Source organism: Portunus trituberculatus, chromosome 37, assembly GCF_017591435.1.
Source record: "Portunus trituberculatus isolate SZX2019 chromosome 37, ASM1759143v1, whole genome shotgun sequence".
Lineage (NCBI taxonomy): Eukaryota > Metazoa > Arthropoda > Malacostraca > Decapoda > Portunidae > Portunus > Portunus trituberculatus.
In genome coordinates, this window is record NC_059291.1 from 6,937,807 (window position 1) to 6,945,006 (window position 7,200).

Consider the following 7,200-nt stretch of genomic DNA (forward strand, 5'->3'; position numbering starts at 1 on the left):
ACTACTACTACTACCATTACTACTGTCACTACTACTACTACTGAACTAGAGACATCCTGAATTTGTCTCTATTCATATTTTTTTTCTTTTGCAATATTACCTACCTAAATATTATTCAAGTGAGTGCTTGGTAGTCAATATATACTGATAACAATACACTTTGAGAGTAATTTAAAATTTATTCCCCCTAAATTTGTACATACAGTATTTATTATATAGTATTGCTAAAATAACACAGTATTTTGAAATACAAGGATAATATTCTAGACAAAACTGTCCTCACTCAAGTGTTGTATATGTTTTTTTTTTTCAACAGCTACATAATTTGAAATGTAAAAATACAAGATGAAAGCCAGAAGGAAAAATAAAAATACTGAGAGAGAGAGAGAGAGAGAGAGAGAGAGAGAGAGAGAGAGAGAGAGAGAGAGAGAGAGAGTGTGTATTGCACAGGTCAGCATCAATGTGAATATTTCAACCATCTGATTGATGGTCTTCAGTCTTCACATTTCATCAGCTCATACCGTCAAAGAGCAGTGACATCAAATAATATCATCTAGATTATGAAAGTTATTGATGTTCTCTTTATGGAAAAAAAATGCCCATTCTTGTTGTATTTGTGTAATGACTGAAAATGTGGAGAGTAACACTGACTAGCAAATATACTTTCAAGATTTTAGCTTTCATTGCATCAAGATCTTCCTTCAGTTTCATTTGAAGATTTTCATAGCAAAGATATGACATGGTTGTAGTGTCAAAAATTTCAACAAAGGTTTACAATTAGTGAAATACTACTTGCCTTATAAGACAAAGAATATTCTTTATTTCTAATACTCTCCTTAAGTGTCTTTTATGAAGGTCAAAACTGTAGGGTTCATAATTTCCTTACCCCTGAGAAATGGCAAGAGAAATCTTGCATTGAAAGATTTTGTAAGAAGAATGTTGTACACTGCAACACATTGGTTTTAACGGGAACTAGAACATCAAGACTTAGGTTGTTATACAAATATATACACAGAAATTGACATAAAGGTAGATAATATTAAGAATCCATAATACTGACAGAATATTGTTAGCAGCAACTTAGGCCATAATCAACCATTTCATAGTTGTGATAATAAATGGAGATTATTTTTTCTTGGTTTGTTGCCAATATACTAATATTATCCCAGCACTTCCATTGTCTTGAAGCATTAATTCTACACATAAGTAAAATATGAGACAAAAGTTATATACCTGTCATAAGTCAGTTTGCATTGGGGGAAGGGGAAATAATAGCGGTTACCAAAACAAATCGCACTACACACAGTTGACTTCACCATACGAATTGTTTTTTGTATCTTACCAAATATCACAACTTAATTCAGTATTCTTATTTTCCATTATAGAGTTTGGTGTTCATGTGTGTGACATACTACTAAGAGAAGCAGGATCAACATTTTTATTTTTTTCTTTCTTTTTTTTTTGCAGAACTTATAAAATCTGATTGTGCTATAATTATTTTACATTACATAATAGTGAGCATGAGGTCTGTCAACAAAGTGAAAGCATATGATCACAGTAAATCACCACACACCAACACCTTACACTTACAGCCATAGCTCAAATCACCACCTTCTCCCTTATGAGTAAAATTGCCAATCGACATAATGTCCACACTGTACAAAATCACAATATAAATGAGGCAAAATTGAAGTAATTAAAATTTTCATCTAAAATATTGAGAACAAACCATTCAAAAAGATAAAACAGTTATTTGCCTTGGTAACCTGAAGTGATAAGCCCTAGTGTTTATTTGAAAACTGACATGTTGCAAAGGCCACTGCACAAATGAGCAGCCTTATATAAAAGAACCTGATTCAGCATTAAGGAAAATTCCTCTTTACAAAGAGTGGAATAAAGTTTGTAACTAAGTTTAAGTTGTCAGCAAAATTGTATTAACTAGAAGGCAGGTAGGACGGACAGTGGCAAAATATGGCTACTCTGATTATGTTAAACAAGCTCAGTTTAGGAATATATAGTCACTGAAAAACTTTTGCCATGGCCATGGGTTGCAGCACCACTGCAGCCTGACAGTCATGATACCAACTGGCAATTGTGAGCAATATGTGATATCAATAACAGACTCCCATCAATAAAAATAACATGTTGGTAATTTCTTAAAGTAGAAAATCATACAAATAAAATATATATATATATATATATATATATATATATATATATATATATATATATATATATATATGAAAAATCATAAGTATCTTATGAATAAAGCACATATAAATCAATTGTTAAATTATAACAATACATTTTATATAATTATAAATATTGCATTTACTTGTATTGCATTTTACTTTAATTCATCCCCACTTACTATCATTCCACAGAACACGAAACAATATAAATATTCGAAGTATTATTGTTATACTGTATAACAATGCAATTTCATAATTCCCTGATTTCGTAGGAAATACCTAATATTCTTGTGAAAATAACAAAAAATAATAATAATGATAATAATGATGATAATAATAAAAATAACAATAATAATAATAATAATAATAATAATAATAATAATAATAATAATAATAATAATAATAATAATTAATTAATAGTATAACTTTGATAAGTTAGAAAGTACATGAACATAGATTCAATGCAAATTGAAGTTCAAACTAACCACACACAACAATACATCACTTCCTAATACATAATCAAATTAGAATAAAATACAACATTTTCTCTCAAAATAACCAAGAACTGATGCTTCTGGTGATCAGAGAAGCACACCCCTTTACTAAATGCAGTTATAGATTTTATCTTGAAGGGTTCTTAAGCTCCAAGCACAACCATTAAGACTATTAAAAATAATCCTGGATACAAGTGCTTGGGCAAAATTAATTTTACAGTCAAATTCCGAATACGTCTTAAAAGATACTCTACGAATTTTCATTTTTATGGGAATAATTTTCTTCAATAGTAATGAAGTTGAGTGAATTCAGCAGCCTCCTTCCTATCTGCTTCTTTTTTTTTTCAAAGAATATCTACGAATAATGTGTATAACAAAATACATCACAACAAACACAAGACCAAAAGAAAGTGAGGTGCAAAAATACCAGACCATTTTTTTGGCTTTGAGAAAATCAGCTACATTCCAATCTGACAAGTGTTGGGAGTTTAGAAGTTTGTTTTAATTTTCAAGATAAACAGATCACATCATTGTCTCCGTACAATTGTGTAATAATTTCTCCCACTTGGACCAATGAACTAAGAAGATTAATCAGACTCAGCTCCACAAATACACTAATTTTTCTCTGACAAATACAAGTTTGTTCAGTAGTTTTCATTATATATTTTCATTTACTGTCATTTCAGTCCAGAGAGAGAGAGAGAGAGAGAGAGAGAGAGAGAGAGAGAGAGAGAGAGAGAGAGAGAGAGAGAGAGAGAGAGAGTTAAAAAAAAAATAATCTGGGTCAATTTCAGTCTCAAACTTGCCAAATAAATGAACCAGTAGCTGCACTTTAGTTAATGCTTAAGATTATATTACACTTATTGAGCTTTCTTCTTTTTTCACCTTGTGAACAATACATAATGTCAATATCAGACAAGTTTTTATCCTTCACAAATCATAAGTGCAATTTCTCGTCCCTAGATCAGATTGCTGATGGCTGCACACACACACACACTTTAAAGATTTGTACTTTTATCTATGAAAAAGTTTAAATTGCAGAATAATATCTTTAAAAACTGGTAAAATATATTTTTCTTAATAACATTATCAAGATAATTACAGTTTGGTTGGTTTACAAGTGTATAAACATAAGAAAGGCTGTCCAACATGCTGCACTGCACAAAGTAAGAAGATGAAAGTCAGTTAAAAATAATATTGGATACCTTGGATACAGGTGCATGGGTAAAGGCTTTTTTTATAGTTATATCCAGATTATTTCCTAAAAATTCCCAAATAACAACTTGTATAAAAGTTCTTATGTTGAGTGAAGCATTTTAAATGTAAGCTATGGCCTGTAAATAACAATTGTGTGCTTGCCAAAAATGTGTTAAAAGCTACACAATGAAACTCCTGAGTAGCAGATCTTTTATATTGCAACAAGAATCTTACACCATGTTTCATATATATATATATATATATATATATATATATATATATATATATATATATATATATATATATATATATATATATATATATATATATATATATATATATATATATATATATATATATATATATATATATATATATATATATATATATATATATATATATATATATATATATATATATATATATATTATATATTATATATACACACACAAATATTTTTCTTCATATCTGCTCCACTGTAAGGCAAGGATGAAGGAAAAAGAAATTCAGGTAACAGTAACACAAGCATCTCCTAAGACATTTGAGATTGACTGAGGAAGAGTGCCGTTTTTTTTTTTTTTTTTTGTAGAAATCAAAGCAGCGACTACAGAATACAAGTCATCTGAAGTTAACAACTGATGTAACTGGTATGTTGTTAAAGGGGAGAATCAAACCCCTTTCTTTCACGAGTCAACATGAGGAGGTAGTCAAAGAGGACCTTCCATTGTTACCATTACTGATCAAACAAAAGACAACCAAAAGAGTGGTTGTGCAGCAGAATATTCACATACCAAGCAATACACTGAGGATCTTCCTCACATGTCATAATTTGATATTTTGAGGGTAACACAAATTAAGACCTTCCATTTTTTTTTATATTAAACGTCTGTATTTTGAGCAATGTTTACAAGAACTCAGCTGTCAGGATATTTACCTTAATCAACCGTCACAGGGTCAATATTTAAATACTGGTTAAAAAATACTGCTTATGTGAGAATGAGATCAAGTGTTGGTAGTACAAAATACTGACAATATTGAAGCAATGCATTTGAAAAATTATATCATGACAATAAATGTGAAGGTCCTTATGAAAATAAATGAAAATATAGGATATGAAAGATTGCAGTTAACAATAGTCAACATGAAATAACTATTGTCATCTTGAATCCAAATTTTTGTTTACACTGGTCACAGTGACACCCAACAACAACCTTCTTAGGTGCATGGTGACGTGTTACTTTTTATTTTCTTGCAAGTCCCTCCTGAGAATTTTATCCATTGTCTTTCTTGATCTATCTGTTGAGACTATCTACAATTTAAGTAAAATCCAAGAAATTACTATATGGCAGCTGCTTTATGAATTCAAATTATAACTGACAACATGACACAAAATTGTGTGCACATTAAACAATGGAAACTCCATTGGTTTTATATATCACAAGCCAACAACACTTGGCCACTAGTCATAAGAGGACAGGGACCATTAAACAGTACTGCAAGGGACACATACACATATATTTTTAAGTGTAGTGATCATCAGATGACAGCACTTGGGTTTTGTGTTACTGCTTCCCTTGGTTGTCTTATTGGCTATCCAGTGGGATTTTAAGCCCATGTGAATACAAATGTCAACCAACAGTCTCTGCTACTAGTGTCACAATAGATGCCAACACCAATGGACAGATACTAAATCTCACACAACAATGACAACATGGATATGATATACTCTAAATGCTAAACCTTTTAGCACTTTTCTAATTGATACTAGTGGCTCACAGAGCTATAGCAATGATACTACCTCCTAGCAGTGCTCCCTAGCTATGCTCCCTTCCAACTCATGCTTCACTCAGGGTTTGCTCAACATTAAAAAATTTTGACTATAATCAAAACTATTAATGGAATGTAGATCAAATATCTGGTTTCACTTTGAAACCAGATATTTATCTTCTTTTGAAATGGAGGAGGAGGAGGAGGATGAGGAGGAGAGAGAGAGAGAGAGAGAGAGAGAGAGAGAGAGAGAGAGAGAGAGAGAGAGAGAGAGAGAGAGAGAGAGAGAGAGAGAGAGAGAGAGAAAATTGAGATTTGTAAGTTCTTTGTAACTGATGAGACAATGTATTTAAAAACTCATGATGATGGAAATACTGAAACCTTACTGTATACTTCTGAATCAAGGTAGGGAAGCAGAAGCTTCCTTTGGACCCTTGCACAATAAGCTCCTGGCAAAACTACAACCACAGGAGATGTGACATAAGAGAACATGTGGGAAAGGGAAAGAGAGCTTTCAATTGAGATCCCAAAGATGATGTGCATGCTGAAGAAAATACAGATTAGAGGTGTAGAATGGATTAGCACAACAACTTTTATCAAAGACATGAGATGCCTTAATTTAATGGATTGTAATGAGTGCAAAAAAGTGAAGCTTGTCAACATTAATGCATTTTCCTAGTACGTTACTACAAAAGGACAATATGATTTTCACTGTTATGACATATGTCACTAAAACACAATACTATATATCTACACTGAGTTCAATCAGCTTGGTACTCAGGAGTTTTCAGTGTAATATAAACATCAATTTGTTCATCTTGACTATAAACATATTTGAATTCAACCAGTAATCACAGGTACTCTCAGGGAAATGGGTTTTTAATATAAACTGCTTTGAGTTCTCTAACTGTGAAGAAAAGACATTTTTAAGGAAGAAATTCTGAGCAGCTACCACTTCTTACTAGACAAAAAACTGACATTAACACCTGATAGTTTGAATTTCTAGTTTATTTATTTAAACAGGCAAAACTAGATAGACTATAATGACGACCAAGTAATATCAACTAATAAAGTACTCTATATTTCAGCTCATTTTTCTTTATACAGTGGTAAAGCACTATTTTCATGTGAATACATTAAGATAATAGATGTGAATATACATGGTAATGTAAAATTCTACCTGTTGGCAAGCAAACTATTTTAAACATATCTAAAATACATATAAAATAGTAAATAATAATGATGATGATGATAATAATAATAATAATAATAATAATAATAATAATAATAATAATTATAATAATAATAATAATGATAATATTAATAAAATGATGATAATTGTTACTGACATTGAAAATTACTATGTTAATTTAATAATCATCACCCAAGCAAAATATGCAGTTACTTCAAGTTCAGTACATGCATATACCTAAAGCATACCATTAAGACTTAATTTTCAAGTGTCCAATATTATTGGTCTTATGCAACAATCTTAACAGCTTTGCTTTGGTAAGTGTTTCACAAGTACACAATGAACAATGAAGGACTCC

At 30.8% G+C, this 7,200-nt stretch overlaps 1 long non-coding RNA gene across 1 annotated transcript; it reads left to right on the forward strand.

Moving 5' to 3' along the window:
• The first annotated feature begins 170 nt into the window (after positions 1–170).
• LOC123513831 lies at positions 171–6,031 on the forward strand. Its single transcript, XR_006677459.1, has 2 exons — positions 171–435; positions 5,866–6,031. It is a non-coding gene; the product is annotated as an uncharacterized LOC123513831 (long non-coding RNA).
• Positions 6,032–7,200: the final 1,169 nt, after the last annotated feature.